This window comes from Lutra lutra, chromosome 5 (genome assembly GCF_902655055.1).
Source record: "Lutra lutra chromosome 5, mLutLut1.2, whole genome shotgun sequence".
Lineage (NCBI taxonomy): Eukaryota > Metazoa > Chordata > Mammalia > Carnivora > Mustelidae > Lutra > Lutra lutra.
Window position 1 is genome coordinate 134092986 of NC_062282.1, and position 20764 is coordinate 134113749.

The following is a 20764-nucleotide window of genomic DNA, read 5'->3' on the forward strand; positions in this document are numbered from 1 at the left end:
GTTATAAAAGAACTAAAGTCTAAACAAGTTGAAATCAAAAAAATATTAATGAGGTCCAATAAAAACTGAAGTCTCTTACTGCTAGGATAAATGAGGCAGAGGAGATAATTAGTGATATAGAAGACTAAATTATGGAGAACAAGGAAGCTGAGAAAAAGAGAGATAAACAACTACTAGATCATGAGGGGAGAATTCTAGAGATAAGTGATACCATAAGATGAAAAATTATTAGAATAATTGGGGTCCCAAAAGGAGAAGAAAGAGAAAGAGGGGCAGAAGGTATATTGGAGCAAATTAGAGCAGAGAACTTCCCTAATTTGGGGAAGGAAACAGGCATCAGAATCCAGGAGGCCAGAGAACCCCCGTCAAAATCAATAAAAATAGGTCAACACCCCATCATCTAATAGTAAAACTTACAAGTCTCAGAGACAAAGAGAAAATCCTGAAAGAAGCTCAGGACAAGAGGTCTGTAACCTACAATGGTAGAAATATTAGATTGACAGACTTATCCACAGAGACCTGGCAGGTCAAAAAGGACTGACATGCTGTATTCAGATCACTAAAGGAGAAAAATATGCAGCCAAGAATACTATATCCAGCTAGACTATCATTGGAAATAGAAGGAGAAATAAAAAGCTTCCAGGGCAAACAAAAACCAAAAGAACTTACAAACACCAAACCAGCCCTACAGGAAATATTGAATGGGGTTCTCTAAGCAAAGAGAGGCCCTAAAAGTAGTAGACCAGAAAGAAAAATGTTACTGTTACATACAGTAACAATCACCTTACATGCAATACAATGGCACTAAATTCATATCTTTCAATAGTTACCCTGAATGTAAATGAGCTAAATGCCTCAATCAAAAGACATAGGGTATCAGAATGGATTAAAAAAATAAGACCCATCAATATGCTGTCTGAAAGAGACTCATTTTAGACCCAAAGACACCTCTAGATTTAAAGTGAGGGTGTGGAAAACAATTTACCATGCTAATGAACATCAAAAGAAAGCTGGAGTGGCAATCCTGATATCAGACAATTAGATTTTAAACCAAAGACTATAATAAGAGATGAGGAAGGACACTATATCATAGTTAAAAGGTTTTCCCAACAAGAAGATCTGACAATTTTAAATATCTATGCCCCTAACATGGAAGCAATCAACTATGTAAATCAATTAATAACAAAAACAAACACATTGACAATAATAAAGTAATAGTAGGGGACTTTAACTCCCCACACTGAAATGGACAGATCATCTAAGCAAAAGTTCAATAAGAAAATAAAGTCTTTAAATGACACACTGGACCAGATGAACATCATAGATACATTCAGAGCATTCCATCCCAAAGCAACAGAAATACACATTCTTCTCTAGTGCACACGGAACATTCTCCAGAATAGATCACATCCTGGGTCATAAATCAGGTCTCAAACAGTACCAAAAGACTGGGATCATTCCCTGCATATTTTCAGACCACAATGCTTTGAAACTAGAGCTCAACCACAAAAGGATAATTGGAAAAAACTCAAATACATGGAGGCTAAAAGCATCCTACTAAAGAATAAATGGGTCAACCAGGAAATTAAAGAAGAACTAAGAAAATTCATGGAAACAAATGAAAATGAAAACACAACTGTTCAAAATCTTTGGGACACAGCAAGGGTAGTCCTGAGAGGAACATATAGAGCAATACAAGCCTTTCTCAAGAAACAAGAAAGGTCTCAAATACACAACCCAACCCTACACCTAAAGGAGCTGTAGAAAGAATAGCAAAGAATACCTAAACCCAGCAGGAGAAGAGAAATAATAAAGACCAGAGCAGAAATCAATGAAATAGAAACCAAAAAAACACTAGAACAGATCAACGAAACTAGGAGCTGGTTCTTTGAAAGAATGAGTAAGATTGATAAACGCATTCCTAGAGACATATAAACTACCAAAACTGAACCAGGAAGAAATAGAAAACTTGAGCAGACCCATAACCAGTAAGGAGACTGAAGCAGTCATCAAAAATCTCCCAACAAACTAGAGCCCAGGGTCAGATGGCTTCCCAGGAGAATTTTACCAAACATTTAAAGAAGAATTAACACCTCTTCTCCTGAAACTGTTCCAAAAAATAGAAATGGAAAAAAAACTTGCAAACTCATTTGATGAGACCACCATTTCCTTAAATCCAAAACTAGAAAAAGACCCCATCAAAAAGGAGAATTATATCCCAATATCCTTAATGAACACGGATGCAAAAATTCTCACCAAAATACTAGCCAATAGGATCTAACAGTACATTAAAAAGATTATTCACCATGACCAAGTGGGATTTCTTCCTGGGTTGCAAGGTTGGTTTAACATCCACAAATCAGTCAATATGATACAATATATTAATAAAAGAAAGAACAAGAACCATATGATATTCTCAATAGAGGCTGAAAAAGCATTTCACAAAGTACAGCATCCCTTCTTGATCAAAATTCTTCACCATGTAGGGATGGAGGTTGCATACCTCAATATTATCAAAGCCATCTATGAAAAACCCACAGTGAGGGGCGCCTGGGTGGCTCAGTGGGTTAAGCCGCTGCCTTCGGCTCAGGTCATGATCTCAGGGTCCTGGGATCGAGCCCCGCGTCGGGCTCCCTGCTCAGCAGGGAGCCTGCTTCCTCCTCTCTCTCTGCCTGCCTCTCTGCCTACTTGTGATTTCTCTCTGTCAGATAAATAAATAAAATCTTTAAAAAAAAAAAAACCCACAGTGAATATCATTCTCCATGGAGAAAAACTGACTTACTTCACTTAGCATTATATCTCTAGATCTCTCCATGTTGTTATAAATGACAAGATCTCGTTCTTTTTATGACTAAGTAATATTCCATACTATCTATACACCACATCTTTTTTATCCATTCATCTATTCATGGACACTAATTTGACTACTGTAAATAATACTGTAGCAAACATAGGGGTGCATATGTCTTTTCAAAATAGTGTTTTCATATTCTTTTGGCAACTACACAGTAGTGGAATTACTGGATTATATGACAATTCTATTTTTAATTTTTTGAGGAACCTTATACCTTTTCGACAGTGGCTATACCAGTTTGCATTCCTGTCAACAGCGAAAGAGGGTTCCTTTTCCTTCACATCCTTGCTAATACTTGTTTCTTGTGTTCTTGTGTTTGGCCATTCTGACAAGTGTGAGATGATTTCTCATTGTGGTTTTGATTTGCGTTTCCCTAATAATCAGTGATGTTGACCATCTTTTCATGTGCCCATTGGCCATCCATATGTCTTTGAAGAAGTGGTTATTCATGTCTTCTGCCAATTTTTTAAATTGGATTATTTGACTCTGTGGTGCTGAAATGTATAAGTTCTTTATATATTTTTGATACTAACCCCTTATCAGATGTATCATTTGCAAACGTCTTCTCCCATTCACTAGATTATCTTTTTGTTTTGGTAATTGTTTCCTTTACTGTATAGTATCATACCATCTGCAAATACTTTTTATTTTATTTTATTTTATCTATTAACTATGCAATAGTTTATTTTTGCTTTCATTTCCTTTGCCCCAAAAAACATAACTAGAAAAATGTTGCTACTTCCAGTATCAAAAAAAATCACTATCTATGCTCTTTTCTAGGATTTTTGTGGTTTCAGGCCTCACATTTAGGTCTTTAATGCATTTTGAATTGAATTTGTATATGATATAAGTGATCCAGGTTCATTCGTTTGCATGCAGCTGTGCAGTTTTCCCAACACCTTTTGTTGAGGTGATTGTCTTTTTCCAATTGGATATTCTTTCTGGCTTTGTTGAAGATTAATTGATCATATAGTTGAGGGTTTATTTCTGAGTTCTCTATTCTGTTCCTTTGATCTATGTGTCTATTTTTGTGCCAGTACCTTACTGTCTCGAATATTAAAGCTTTGTAATACAACTTGAATTCCAGAATTATGGTGCCTCCATCTTTGCTTTTCCTTTTAAAGACTGCCTTGGCAATTGGGGTATTTTGTGGTGCCACACAAATTTCTGGATTGTTTGTTCTAGCTCTGGTGGTATTTTGAAAGGCATTGCATTAAATGTGTGGATTACTTGGATAGCATAGACATTGTAACAATATTTGATCTTCCAATCCATGAGTATGGAATGTCTTTCCACTTGTTTGAGTCGTCTTTAATTTCTCTCAGCAGTGTTTTATAGCTTTTGGAATATAGATCCTTCACCTCTTTGGTTGGGTTTATTCCTAGGAATCTTCTGTATTCTGTGACTTTACTGAATTCATATATCAGTTCTGGCCGTTTTTGGTAGATTTTGGGGGGGTTTTCTTTTTTTTTTAACTTTTATTTATTTTTTTTATTTCTTTTCAGTGTTCCATAATTCATTGTTTATGCACCACACCTAGTGCTCCATGCAATATGTAATATTATTACGTATTGCATATATATATGTATTATATATATATACACCACCAGGCTCACCCAACCTCCCAACCCCCTCCTCTCCAAAACTCAGATTGTGTGAGTCCACAGTCTCTCATGGTTCGTCTCCTTGGGGGGTTTTCTATATATAGTATCATACCATCTGCAAATACTGAAAATTTTACTTCTTTCATGCTGATTCACATTTACTTTCTTTTTGTTGTCTGACTGCTATGGTGAGGACTTCGAGTACTATGATAAATAACAGTAGTGAGAGTGGACATCCCTGTCTTGATCCTGACCATAGAGGAAAAGCTCTCAGTTTTTCTCCATTGAGGATAATAGTAGCTGTGAATTTTTCATATATTTCCTTTATTATGTTGAGGTATGTTCCCTCTAAATCTACTTTGTTGAGGGTTTTTTAAAAATTTTTGTTTATTTATTTGTCAGAAAAAGAGACCACAAGTGGGGGAAATGGCAGGCAGAGCATTTAGAACTGGACAAGGGAGAAGCAGGTTCCCCACTGACCAAAGAGCCCGGTGTGGGACTTGATCCTAGCACCCTGGTATCATGTTTGAGCTGAAGGCAGATGCTTAACCAACTGAGGCACACAAGCGTCCTTGTTGAGCTTTTTAGCATAAATGGATTTTGTACTTTGTCAAATGATTTTTCTGCATGTATTGAGATGATCATATACCTTTTATTCTTTATTTTATTAATGTGTATATCACATTGATTGACTTGCAAATATTGAACCACACTTACAAGCCAGGAATAAATCCCACTTGATCATGGTTAATGACTTGTTTAATGTATTGTTGGATTCAGCTGCTAGTATTTTATTGAGAATTTTGCATCTATGTTCATCAGGGATAGCACCCATTAATGATGTTGTTCCTCTCATATCCAGGATTAATGGGTTCTGGAATCGAGGGATGGAAATGGATATAGAGGTATCCCTCACTATTGTTCCTAGAGACCCTCTAGAAAATGCTTTTCTTCTTGGTCCTACAATTTTATGCTTTGCTGGCCTAGAGGTCTTAATTACTGAGGGAGGAATGCTTCCACCAGGAGTCACAATGAGTCCATTGAACTGGCCTCTTTGGGCTAATCATGCTTCTGAGTCAAAATGCAAGGAAGGGAGGTATTGTGCTGACTGGGGTGACTGATCCTGACTTCCAAGGAAAATATGGATCGCTACTCCACAATGAAAGAAGGAAGAGTATGTCTAGAATACAAGACATCCCTTGGATATCTCTCAGGACATCATGCTGTCTCCTTGGATTCCTAAGTAATTTCATCAGAGCCAGTCCAACTGTAGAGCCAAATTTGCAATCAGTACTAACCACTCAACAAATAGTTTTTTTATATTAAAACCATTTGATCCAGAAATCAAGATCTTCCAGAACCACAGGTTTAACTGCAAGTAGCCAAAAGCAGCCTCAATGTCATTGACCTAAAACTTTGCATATTTTCTTGTCGCTCTTGTTGGTAAGCTGGTGGATTCTCAATAGGCACCTCCTGTATTATTACAGCTGTAGCTCAAAATGGGGGGTATATTAAATTCATCTAGAATGCTTTCTAAAAATACCCACATCTAGGGACACCTAGGTGGCTCAGTCAGCTAAGCATCTCCCTTTAGCTCAGGTCATGATCTCTGGGTCCTGGGATTAAGCTCCCTATTTGGCTCCCTGCTCAGGGGGGAGTCTGCTTCTCTCTCTGTCTCTGTCCCTCCTCACAGCTTGTGCTCTCTCTCCCTCTCATAAAAATAAATAAAATCTTTATAGAACCCCCCTGAATATTTCTTGCAGTGCCAGCTTGGTGGTCACATACTCTTTTAAACTTTGCCGGTCTTGGAAGCTCTTTATCTCTCCGTCCATTTTGAATGTCAGTCTTGCTGGATAAAGAATTCTTGGCTACATGTTCTTCTCATTTAGTGCTCTGAACACATCTTGCCAGCCCTTTCTGGCTTGCCAGGTTTCTGTGGACAGGTCTTATGTTATTCTGATGGGCTTTCCTCTGTACGTAAGGAATCTCTTGCCCCTAGCTGCTTTCAAGAACTCTTGTCTAAAATTATAATTCATCATTTTCACAATCAGGTGTCTTGAGGTCTTTCTAGATTCTATGATCTTGTGGGCAGACCTTTCTGCCTCTAGTACATGAACGCTGGTTCCATTTGCCAGATTGGGAAAATATTCATGAAGAATTTGTTCAACTATATCTTCTAGTCTTCTTTTTTTCTCCTTCCCCTCAGGGATTCCAATAATTCTGATGTTGGAATGTTTCATGGCATCATTTATTTCCCTAATTCTGTTTTCATGGCTTCTAAACTGTTTGTTCTAGGCTTCCTCCTGATTCTTTTTCTCTATCAGTTTGTCCTCCAGATCACTAATTCTATCTTCTGCCTCAGTTACCCTAGCTTTTAGAGAATTTATATTAGATTGGAACTCATTGAGAGCATTGTTATCATCCCTGGTGGCTTTCACTTCTGCCCTAATCAATTCCATTTTGTCATCAAAGGTTTTCTCCAAACTAGCTATTGCCTGGATAACTGTTAGCCTGAATTCCCCTTCCAACATACTGTTTATGTCCATATCCAAAAGCTCTGATGGAGAGGGCCGAGTCTCTGAATTTTTCTTCTGTTGGGCATTCCTCCTCCTAGTCATTTTGGTAAGAGATGGCTGAACAGATGTGTAGCTGAATGTATCAACCGTGGTGCAGGCAAGGTGCCCTCTGGAACGCTTCTGAGCAATCAAGAGTCCCCACCAAAAAGAAAGATAAAAGGAAAAAAGAGGGGGGGGGAAGAAAGATAAAATAAAAGAGAAGCCCCAGCCCGAATGGGCCCCAAAAGTAAGATTTATAAAGTATACAAACAAAAACAGACAAACAAAAAGACTGACAAAAGTAGATGACAAGAGAAATAAATAAATAACCCCATCAAAATGAACCCCAAGTATAAGATTTATATACTACCAGAACAAAAGCAAATACACAGAAACGCTGACAGAATAAAAAGACAGGAGGGCGGTTATAAATTCTTAGTGTGGGCGAGGAAGTTTATTTTGATTATTCCTGGATGTATATTGATATCTTTGTTAAAGGACTCAACTTTCCTGAGATAAAGGGGGATTAAAATTGGCTTACATATACGGGTAGCATTGATTGGGGAAATGGGATTATCTTGAAGCTTATTTCTATATGAATATTAAAAAAATAAATAGAAAATAGAAAAGCAAAAGGAAAACACAGGTACATGTATCAAAAAAAGTTCAGGTTAAAGGGTTATTATTTAATTTGATGTACTGAACATCTCACTGTGATTGCAAATAGGTTAAAAGTTATATTAAAAAAAATGAAAAGAACCAGATTGGTGGGAATGAATTAAAAATAAAAGTTGTATCTATGAAGTAGTGATGGTTGTCCTCTTGTTTTTGTTGTTGTTATTTTGACTGTCTTTCTGGATGAGGGGCCTCCCACATGGTTTTTCAGGGAGTCTTGCTAGAGTATTAAAATTGGCAATGAAGAAGTCAAACTCTCTTCACAGATGATATGATACTTTATATGGAAAACCCAAAAGACTCCACCTCCAAACTACTAGAACTCATACAACAATTCAGTAATGTGGCAGGATACAAAGTCAATATACAGAAATCAGTTGCTTTCTTATACACTAACAATGAAAATACAGAAAAGGAAATTAGAGAATCAATTCCATTTACTATAGCACCAAGAACCATAAGATACCTGGGAATAAACCTAACCAAAGAGGTAAAGGATCCGTACTTGAGGAACTACAGAACACTCATGAAAGACATTGAAGAAGACACAAAAGATGGAAGACCATTCCATGCTCATGGATTGGAAGAATAAACATTGTTAAAATGTCTATACTGCCTAGAGCAATCTATACTTTAATGCCATTCCAATCATAATTCTACCGGCATTTTTCAAAGAGCTGGAACAAACAATCCTAAAATTTGTATGGAATCAGAAGAGACCCCTAATTTCTAAGGATATGTTGAAAAAGAAAAACAAAACTAGGGGCATCATGTTACCTGATTTCAAGCTTTACTACAAAGCTGTGATCACCAAGACAGCATGGTTCTGGCATAAAAACAGACACAAAGACCAGTGGAACAGAGTACAGAGCCCAGATATGGTCCCTCAACTCTATGGTCAAATAACCTTCGACAAAGCAGGAAAAAATATACAGTGGAAAAAAGACAGTCTCTTCAATAAATGGTGCTGGGAAAACTGGACAGCTATATGTAGAAGAATGAAACTCAACCATTCTCTTACACCATACACAAAGATAAACTCAACGTGAGGCAGGAATCCATCAGAATCCTAGAGGAGAATATAGGCAGTAACCTCTTCGATATCACCCATAGCAACTTTTTTCAAGATAGGTCTCCAAAGGCAAAGGAAACAAAAGCAAAAATGAACTTTTGGGACTTCATCAAGATCAAAAGCTTCTGCACAGCAAAGGAAATGGTCAAACAAAACAAAGAGGCAACCCACAGAATGGGAGAAGATATTCACAAATGACTGTACAGACAAAAGACTGATATCCAGGATCTATAAAGAATGCCTCAAACTCAACATACACAAAGCAAATCATGTCAAAAAACAGGCAGGGGCGCCTGGGTGGCTCAGTGGGTTAAGCCGCTGCCTTCGGCTCAGGTCATGATCTCAGGGTCCTGGGATCGAGTCCCGCATCGGGCTCTCTGCTCAGCAGGGAGCCTGCTTCCCTTCCTCTCTCTCTGCCTGCCTCTCTGCCTACTTGTGATCTCTGTCTGTCAAATAAATAAATAAAATCTTTAAAAAAAAAAAAACAGGCAGAAGGGGCGCCTGGGTGGCTCAGTGGTTTAAAGCCTCTGCCTTCGGCTCAGGTCATGATTCTAGGGTCCTGGGATCAAGCCCTGCATCAGGCTCCCTGCTCAGCGGGGAGCCTGCTTCCCCCTTCTCTCTGCCTACTTCTCTGCCTACCTGTGATTTCTGTTTGTCAAATAAATTTTTAAAAATCTTTAAGAAATTCATAAAAAATTTTTTTTAAATATTTAAAAATGGGCAGAAGACATGAACAGATACTTCTCCAATGAAGACATACAAATGGCTAACAGACACATGAAAAAATTTTCATCATCACTAGCCATCAGGGAGATTCAAATCAAAACCGCATTAAGATACCACCTTACACCAGTTAGAATGGCCAAAATTAGCAAGACAGTAAATAATGTGTGTTGGAGAGGATGTGGAGAAAGGGGAACCCTCTTAGACTGTTGATGGGAATGCAAGTTGGTGCAGCCACTTTGGAAAACAGTGTGAAGAATCCTTAAGAAATTAAAAATAGAGCTTCCCTATGACCCTGTCATTGCACTACTGGGTATTTACCCCAAAGATACAGATGTAGGGAAAAGAAGGGCCATCTGTACCCCAATGTTTATAGCAGCAATGGCCACAGTCGCCAAACTGGAAAGAACGAAGATGCCCTTCAACAGACGAATGGATAAGGAAGATGTGGTCCATATGCACTATGAAGTATTATGCCTCTATCAGAAAGGATGAATACCCAACTTTTGCATCAACATGGCCGGGACTGGAAGAGATTATGCTGAGTGAAATAAGTCAATCAGGGACGCCTGGATGGCTCAGTTGGTTAAGCAGCTGCCTTCGGCTCAGGTCATGGTCCCAGCGTCCTGGGATCGAGTCCCACATCGGGCTCCTTGCTCATCGGGGAGCCTGCTTCTCCCTCTGCCTCTGCCTGCCATTCTGTCTGCCTGTGCTTGCTCTCTCTCCCTCTCTCTCTCTGACAAATAAATAAAATCTTTAAAAAAAAAAAAAAGAAAGAAATAAGTCAATCAGAGAGAGTCAAGTATCATATTGTTTCATTTATTTGTGGAGCATAAGAAATAACACAAAGGACATGGGGAGATGGAGAGGAGAAGGGAGTTGGGGGAAGTTGGAGAGGGAGATGAACCATGAGAGACTATGGACTCTGAAACACAATCTGAGGGTTTTGAAGGGCCAGGGGGTGGGAGGTTTGGTGAACCTGGTGGTGGGTATTATGGAGGGCATGTATTGCATGGAACACTGGGTGTGGTACATAAACAATGAATTCTGGTACACTGAAAAGAAATGTTAAAAAAAATCTTTAAAAAAAAATACCCACACCTAGAGCCCCATGTTTAAGATTCAGGGCGTGAGGAGGTGGGGCTTGGGCACTGGTATGTTTTTAAGGTTCCCTGAGTGATTCCAGTGTATTGCCTGAATTGAGAACCATATCTTACAGTATTCCTACACATTTACATAAGACAAGAATTGTGAACATTCTCACCAGGTCTTAATGTCTAAGCAGACATACAGAGCCTCATCAAGATTGAATAAACACACTATTTCTACCTAGATCTAAAAGTACTAGGTGTGAGAACATTAACAGCTTACGTTCTTAGGACAGAGGACCCTTACCCTTGAGGCCACTGAGTGCCACTGAGTGCCCCTGTGCCACCTGAGGCACAGTCAGTGGTAAGTAACCTCTGCCACAGATAAGTATTTTCCCCACTTTTTATTTTCTATTTTCTAGTCATATCTCCATTCCTTCTTTTCTCCTCCCTGGTTTTCAAACTCTCCCAGCCTACCTTTTAGCTCTGTCATATTCGACCATCACTTTACACCTTATCAGAAAATAAAGCTTATTAACCCTATTCCAGAACTTACACACTTAGGTAGGTATCAGGATTTAGACTTGTCTTATTTCAGATTTGAACTAATTCTGGAAGGATCTAAACTCATGACCGCTTTGAACATAATAGGATTTGCCAAACATGTGAAGAGTAAATTCATGATTATTAGGACCGGTCGGCCTGCAGAAGAGAATTGTTTTCAAGTTTCAAAAGCACTCATTTATTAGAAATATTTCCATTTGCTGAATTATTTAATAATTCTGCCCTATTTACTCTATAAAAATATAAAAAGTCTTCTAAAAATTTAGCTTTACACAAAATCAGATTGACGTTTCTTATCTACTGCTTCAACATTTTTCTCTTTCCTTTCTTTTTTTTAAATTTTATTTATTTATTTGTCAGAGAGAGAGAAAGAGAAAGCACATTTAGGTAGCTTAGGGGTAACAGCACACTTAGGGGGAAAAGCAGGCAGAGGGAGAAGCAGTCTCCCAGCTAAGCAAGAAGCCTATATGGGACTCGATTCCAGGACCCTGGGATCATGACCTGAACTGAAGGCAGATGCTTAACTGACTGAGCCACCCAGGTGTCCCAACATATGTCTCTTTCTTTTGATTGTTACAGTGTATACAGCCCCCACTTTACACTGTCGCAGTCGGTAGGTCACAGCCAGTACTAAAAAGACGTGTGGGTAAAAATGATTCTGTGGTCAAACAAGCTAGGAAACCTAGTTCAAACACAAATTAAGGAGTTTGTTTGTTTGTTTGTTTGTTTGTTTTACAAAATTACTTATTCATTTAAAATGTTAGTGTGGGGGGCACCTGGGTGGCTCAGTAGGTTAAAGCCTCTGCCTTTGGCTCAGGTCATGATCCTAGGGTCCTAGGATCAAGCCCTGCATCAGGCTCTCTGCTCGGTGGGGAGCCTGCTTCCCCTCTCTCTCTCTGCCTATCTGCCTACTTGTGATCTCTGTCAAATAAATAAATAAAATCTTAAAAAAATAAAATAAAATGTTAGTGTGTATCATCTTTCTCCAAAGTGGAGATATAGTACTCATTTTGCAAACTTCACTGACCACAAGGAAAAAAAAATTAAAGAGTTATCTTGAGAAACTAATATTGCACAGAATTCACTTGTGAAATGCTGTTGAGAGTTCTGCCATTGGTGATAACAAGGGTAATAATCATGAGTCTCAAAAACTCTCCCTGGATCTCCCACCCAAGAATCCTGCAGTCCTGCAATTTGACATCCTGGGAATATGTGGAAACTGCCAATTATCTCTACTGTCCTCCCCTCACTGGAGCTCCATCCACTTCCAGGGAAAACTCCACATTTTCCTAACGTAAAGAGTCAGGAATGTGGTGGCCGAAGGTGGTCCTGTAGTTTTCATCTTAAGGAACTAAATATTGCCTCAGGCCCGAAGGACTAGGAGAGGCAGAACATTCTGGAGAATGCCAGCCACTAAAGGATAAGAGAACATTACTTGTGAGGAGGCAGAGGTGATGAGGGGAGAAGAGAGGTGGTGTTTGATGTTTCCATGCCATTTAAATGTATTTATTTATTTTTGAATAGGTTTATACTTGCAAATAGTAATAGACTCAAAATATACATGGTACCATAATATACAGTGGACTTTAAGACTCTTTTCCATTTCCTCTAGTAACCCTAATTCCTGTTTCCCTTGCAAGAGTCACCTCCATTACTAGTTTGCCATGTATCCTTTCAGAGATACTCTGTATTTTAGTAAACAAAAATGAGATACATAGGCAGGTAGCTAGCTAGCTAGAATCCAGAAAATTCTATAATTTAAAAAAATTATTTAATGGTATGCATAAGAAAATGTAGAAAATAATATGATTCATATATAATAGAGGTAGCATTTCAAGTTGTGGAAATAAACTGGATTTTTTAATAGAGCGTATGAGGTCAGTTAGAAAGCAAACTAGGAAAATAAGCAAATACCAACCTTAAAAATTTTCAAATTGAAACTATAAAAGTGATAGAGCATAATGTGTATATGTACGTACATATATTTGGCATATATATACGATCTTAGCTAAGTAAGTCTTCCAGCTTTTCTAAATCATGAAATAAAAGATTGTTAAATTTGACTATAAAAATGTTTTTAAAATAATCTTTATAGGTTAAATTCAATTAACAAATTGAAAAGATATATAGCAAATAAAGATATTTTCAACCTATCAGCAGGAGAAAAGGCTAGTTCAATTCAAAAAGAAAATCCAAATTTCCAAACAAAAAGTAGGGAAAAATATAAATAGGCAGTTCACAAAAATATATATATAAATAGCCAATATATACATGAAAACCTCACTTACAATTAGACAAATTGGAATTTAAAAGTGAAGTAGCAGTATATCAGAGGTCACAATCAACCAGAGTGAAAAGGCAACTGAAGGAATTGGTGAAAATATTTGCAAATCACATATCTGGTAAGAGGTTGTTACCCAAAATATGTAGTGAACTCCTACAACTCAACAATAAAAAAACAAATTAACCTCATTAAAAAGTGGACAAAATGCCAGGAGTTGGGGACAAACTTTGGACTGTAAGATGAATAAGATCTGAGGACCTAATGTAAAACATGGTGACTATAGTTGATAACACTGTATTGTGTTATTAAAATTTGCTAAGAGAACAGAACTTAAATGTTCTCACCAAACAAGAAAAAAGGCAAATATGTGTGGTGATGGATGTGTTAATTGACTAGATTCTAGGAATCCTTTCACAATGTATACATGTGACAAATCACTATGTGATGTATACTTTAAATCTTGCAACTTTTTATGACTTCAATAAAGCTGAAAAAATAAAAATAAAACAAACAGATCTTGGAGTTTAAAAAATAATGGGTCAAGGACTTGAATACACATTTCTCCAAGGAAAATATACAAATAATCAACAAGTATATAAGCAGATGTTCCAACTCATAAATCATTAAAAAAATGCAAGTCAAAAGCACAATGTGAGAGAGGAAGCAAGATGGCAGAGTAGGAGACTGAAACAGCATTAGGTCCCAGGAGTTCAGCTAGATAGTTATCAAACCATTCCGAACACCTACGAAGTCAACGGAGACAGAAGAGAAGAAGAGCAGCGACTCTAAGAACAGAATATATCGACCACTTTCTGGAAGATAGGACATGCAGAGAAGTGAATCCAAAGCCCTGGAAAGATAGACTACAGAAGGGAGGGGCCGGCTGCTGGCAAGTGGTGAAACTGCAGAGCACAAAAACAGAACTTTTAGAAGTCAGTTCCACTGAGGGATGTCGCTCCAGAGCCTAAGCTGGGGTGAAGCCCACACGGGGACAGTGTGGTCTTAGGACCTGCAGGGTCACAGAAAGACTGGGGGTGGCTGAGTGTGGCAGAGGTCCCAGGTATCAAATAGAAGAAGCCTATTTGAGACGGAGACAAGGAGTGAGTTCTCAGTGCAGGGTTACCTTAAACCATGATCCAAGGCACAGGTGGACCACTGCTCTTCAAGCAGGGACCCCACAAGTGGCAGATGTGAGAAACCCCCTCTGTCCTCCTCCAGGAGGAGCGGCATAGGAGCGCACAACAGGAATCTGCTGGGTTTGGAAACTCCAAATGCGACTGTGTGCCAGAGATAGAAATGCTTGGTCACTAGGCTGGGTGAGGGTGGCATGTGGCTGGAGACCAGGGAGATGGAAGGGATTGACTGCTTCTCTCTCAGAGCACACTGAGGAATGGAACCCCGAGCTCTTGGCTCCTCCAGGCTGGAGACAGACTGGAAGGCCACCAATTTCATTCTTGTCCTCCAAAGCTCTATTGAAAGCATTCAGGGAAAAAACCTCCCAAGACCAAATCCCAGATTACTTAGCCTGGCCCCTGGCAAGGGCTGTGCAATTCCACCTGGGCAAGAACATTTGAGAATCACTCCAACAGGCCCCTCCCCCAGAAAATCAGCAAGAAGATCTAGCCAAGACCAAGTTCACTGATCAATGAGAACTGCAGAACTCAAGAGCTAGGAAAAAGCAAGGCATGGAATTCATGGATTTTTTTCCCATGACCCTATAGTCTTGCAAAGTTAAATTTCTTTAATTTTTTTTCTTATTTTATTTTTTAACCTTTCCTCTTTCCTCTTTTAATGTTTTTTAACTATCTTAACAATACCTTTTTTAAAAAATCTTTTTGAATTTTCATTGGTATAGTCATAGTTTATCCCTTCATTTCATTGTATTTAACCTTATTTTTTGTTTACATATAGGGGTTTTTTTTTTCTTTAAAATTTCAGGATACACTTTCTTCTAATAGATCAAAATATACCCTAAATCTAGCACAGGGCTTTGTTCTAACCTCCAGCCTGATCACATTCTTTCCTTCTCATTTTTTTTTCTTTTTCCAACAAACTTACCTTGTCAATTCTTTTTTAGATTCTTTGTTTAATTTTCCATATTTACAGTCATATTCCATCCCTTCATCATGTTTACCCTCCTTTTTGTGTGTGCGTGTGTGTGTATGTGTGTGTGTATATATTTTTCTCTTTTTTTAAGATTTTATTTATTTGATAGAGATTACAAGTAGTCAGAGAGGCAGGCAGAGAGAGAGAGAGAGAGAGAGGAGGAAGCAGGCTCCCCGCTGAGCAGAGAGCCCAACTCGGGGCTCGATCCCAGGACCCTGAGATCATGACCTGAGCTGAAGGCAGAGGCTTTAACCCACTGAGCCACCCAGGCGCCCTATATTTCTTTCTTTAAAATTTTGGGAGGTAGGTTATTCTAAGATATCAGAATACACCCAAAATCAAGTGGGTGGCTGGTTCTGTTCTATTCACTAGTCTAATATATATATAAATATATAAATAAATATAAATATAAAGAAAGGGGGAAAAAAATAAAAGAAATAAAAAATAAAGAAATATATATATTATATATATAATATATAATATATAAATATATGTATGTATTTATATATTATATCTATAATTAAACAATTAGATATATTTTAATATATTTTAATAATTTATATATTATATATAATTATATATATATATTCTCTTCTGTTTTGGTTAGCATACATTTCTCTGGGGTCTTTGCCACCCTTTTAGTATCTTATTCTCTTGTTCATATACTCTTATCTGGATAAAATGACAAAGCAGAAAAACTCACCACAAAACAAAGAACAAGAGATAGTACCGATGGCCAGGGACCCAATTAACACGGACATTGATAATATGTCAGAACTAGAGTTCAGAATGATGATTATCAAGCAGATAGCTGGGCTCAAAAAAGGCATGGAAGATATTAGAGAATCCCTTTCTAGAGAAATAAAATCCCATTCTGGAGAAATAAAAGAACTAAAATCTAATCAACTTGAAATAAAAAAAGCTATTAATGAGGTGCAATCAAAGATGGAGACTCTTACTGCTAAGATAAATAAGGCAGAAGAGAGAATTTGTGATATAGAAGACCAAATGAAGAAATATAAAGAAACTAAGCAAAAGAGATACAAATAACTACTGGACCACAGAAGGAGAATTCGAGAGTTAGGTGATACCATAAAACAAAACAGTATTAGAATAATTGGGATCCCTGAAGAAGAAGAAAGAGAGAGGAGCAGAAGGTATATTAGAGCAAATTATACTAGAGATTTTCCCTAATATGACAAAGGGAAAAAGCATGAAAATCCAGGAGCACAGAGAACCCCCCTAAAAATCAATAAAAATGGGTCTACACCACACCATCTAACAGTAAAACTATATCTAATAGTCATCTAATATCTAATAGTCATCTAATAGTAAAACTTACAAGTCTTAGTGACAAAAAGAAAATCCTGAAAGCAGCTCGGGACAAGAAGTCTGTAACATACAATATTAGTTTGGCAGCAGAATTATCCACAGAGACCTGGCAGGCCAGAGAAAACTGGTATGATATATTGAGAGCACTAAGTGAGAAAAATACACAGCCAAGAATACCATATCCAGCTAGGCTGTCCTTGAAAATAGGAGAGATGAAAAGCTTCCAGGACAAACGAATATTAAAAGAACTTGTGAACACCAAACCAGCTCTACAGGAAATATTGAAAGGGATTCTCTAAGCAAAGAGAGACCCTAAAAGTAGAAGACAAGAAAGGAACAGAGACAATATACAGTAACAGTCACCTTACAGGCAATACAAAGGCACTAAATTCATATCTCTCAATACTTACCCTGAATGTAAATGGGTTAAATATCCCAATCAAAAGACACAGGGTATCAGAATGGATTAAAAAAAAAAAACAAAACAAGACCCATTGATATGCTGTCTACAAGAAACTCATTTTAGACCCAAAGACACCTCCAGATTAAGAGTGAGGGGATGGAAAACAATTTACCATGCTAATGGACATCAAAAGAAAGCTGGGGTGGCAATCCTAGCATCAGATAAATTAGATTTTAAACCAAAGACTACAGCAAGAGATGAGGAAGGACACTATATCATATTTAAAGGGTCTGTCCAACAAGAAGATCTAACAATTTTAAATATCTATGCCCCTAACATGGGGGCAGCCAACTACATAAACCAATTAATAACAAAATCAAAGAAACTCATCGACAATAATACAATACTAGTAGGGGACTTTAACAGCCCCCTCACGGAAATGGACAGATCATCCAAGCAAAAGATCAACAAGGAAACAAGGGTTTTAAATGACACACTGGACCAGATGGACATCACAGATATATTCAAAACATTCCATCCCAAAGCAACAGAAATACACATTCTTCAATAGTGCACATAGAACATTCTCCAGAATAGATCACATCCTGGGTTGCAAATCAGGTCTCAACTGGTACCAAAAGACTGGGATCATTCCCTGCATATCTTCAGACCACAGTGCTTTGAAACTAGAACTCAACAGCATGAGGAAAGTTGGCAAGAACTCAAATACATGGAGGCTAAAGAGCATCCTGCTGAAGAATGAATTGGTCAACCAGGAAATTAAAGAAGAATTGAAAAAAATCATGGAAACAAATGATAATGAAAACACAACTGTTCAAAATCTTTGGGACATGGCAAAGGCCGTCCTGAGAGGAAAGTAAAAAGTGATACAAGCCTTTCTCAAGAAACAAGAAAGGTTTCAAGTACAGAAACTAACACTACACCTAAAGGAGGAGCTGGAGAAAGAACAGCAAAGAAAGCCTAAATCCAGCAGGAGAAGAGAAATCATGAAGATCAGAGCAGAAATCAATGAAAGAGAAACCAAAAAAAACAATAGAACAAATCAATGAAACTAGGAGCTGGTACTTTGAAAGAATTAATAAGATTGATAAACCCCTAGCCAGACTTATCAAAAAAAAAAAAAAAAAGAGAGAGAGAGAGAGAGAGAGAGAAAGGACCCAAATAAATAAAATCAAGAATGAAAGAGGAAAGAGATCACAACCAACACCAAAGAAATACAAACAATTATAAGAACATATTATGAGCAAATACACCAGCAAATTTGACAATCTGGAAGAAATGGATGCATCCCTAGAGACATATAAACTACCAAAATGGAAACAGGAAGAAATAGAAAACCTTAGCAGACCCATTACCAGTAAGAAGATTGAAGGAGTCATTAAAAATCACCCAACAAACAAGAGCCTAGGGCCAGACAGCTTCCCAGGGGAATTCTACCAAACATTTAAAGAAGAATTAATACCGATTCTCCTGAAACTGTCCCAAAAAATGGAAATGGAAGGAAAACTTCCATTTTATGAGGACAGCATTACCTTGATCCCAAAACCTTGATCCCTTGATCACAGAACAAAGACCCCATCAAAAAAGAGATTTACAGACCAATATCCCTGATGAACATGGATGCAAAAATTCTCACCAAAATACTAGCCAGTAGGATCCAACAGTAGATTAAAAGGATTATTCACCACGACCAAGTGGGATTTATTCCTGGGCTGCAAGTTCCACAAATCAATCAATGTGATATAATACATTAGTAAAAGAAAGAACAAAAACCATATGATACTCAATAGATGCTGAAAAAGCATTTGAAAAAGTACAGCATTCCTTTTTGATCAAAACTCTTCATAGTGTAGGGATAAAGGGTAGATACCTCAATATCATCAAAGCCATCTATGAAAAACCCACAACGAGTATCATTCTCAATGGGGAAAAACTGAGAGCTTGTACCCTAATATCAGGAACACAGCAGGGATGTCCACTATCACCACTGCTATTCAACAGAGTACTAGAAGTCCTAGCCTCAGCAATGGGACAACAAAAAGAAATAAAAGGCATCTGAATCGGCAAAGAAGAAGTCAAACTCTCACTCTTTGCAGATGATATGATACGTTATGTGGACAATCCAAAAAGCTCCATTCCAAAACTGCTAAAACTCATATAGGAATTCAATAAAATGTCAGGATATAAAATCAATGTACAGAAATCAGTTGCATTTCTATAAACCAACAACAAGACAGAAGAAAGAGAAATTAAGGAGTTGATCCCACTTGCACTTGCACCCAAAACCATAAGCTACCTAGGAACAAATCTAACCAAAGAGGCAAAGAATCTGTACTCAGAAAACTATAAAGTACTCATGAAAGAAACTGAGGAAGACACAAAGAAATGGAAAAACATTGCATTCTCATGGATTGGAAGAACAAATATTGTGAAAATGTCTATGCTACCTAAAGAAATCTACACATTTAATGCAATCCCTATCAAAATACCAACAATTTTTTTCAAAGACATGGAACAAATAATCCTAAAATTTATATGGAACCAGAAAAGGCTCCAAATATCAAGAAGAATGTTGAAGAAGAAAGCCAAAGTTGGTGGCATCACAATTCCAGACTTCAAGCTTTATTACAAAGCTGTAATCATCAAGACAGTATGATACTGGCACCAAAACAGACACATAGATTAATGGAACAGAACAGAGAGCCCAGAAATGAACCTCAACTCTATGGTCAACTAATAATCTTCAACAAAGCAGGAAAGAATGTGCAATGGAAAAAAGACAGTCTCTTCAACAAATGGTGTTGGGAAAATTGGACAGCCACATGCAGAAGAATGAAACTGGACCAGTTCCTTACACCACACACAAAAACAGACTCAAAATGGATGAAGGACCTCAATCTGAGACAGAAATCCATCCAAATGCTTGAGGAGAACATAGGCAGCAACCTCTTCGACCTCAGCCACAGCAACTTCTTCCAGAAACATCGCCAAAGGCAAGGGAAGGTCAAAAATAAACTACTGGGGCTTCATCAAGATCAAAAGCTTTTGCACGGCAAAGGAAACAGTCAACAAAACCAAAAGACAACTGACCAAATGGGAGAAGATATACGCAAATGACAAATCAGATAATGGGCTAGTATCCAAAATCTATAAAGGACGTATCAAACTCAACACCAAAAGAACAAATAATCCAATCAAGAAACGGGCAGAAGACATGAATAGACATTTCTGCAAAGAACACATAGAAATGGCCAACAGACGCATGAAAAAGTGCCACGTCACTTGGCATCAGGGAAATACAAATCAAAACCACAATGAGATACCACCTCACACCAGTCAGAATGGTTAAAATTAACAAGTCAGGAAACGAGAGAGGTTGCCGAGGATGCAGAGAAAGGGGAACCCTCCTACGCTGTTGGTGGGAATGCAAGCTGGTGCAGCCACTGTGGAAAACAGCATGGAGGTTCCTCAAAAAATTGAAAA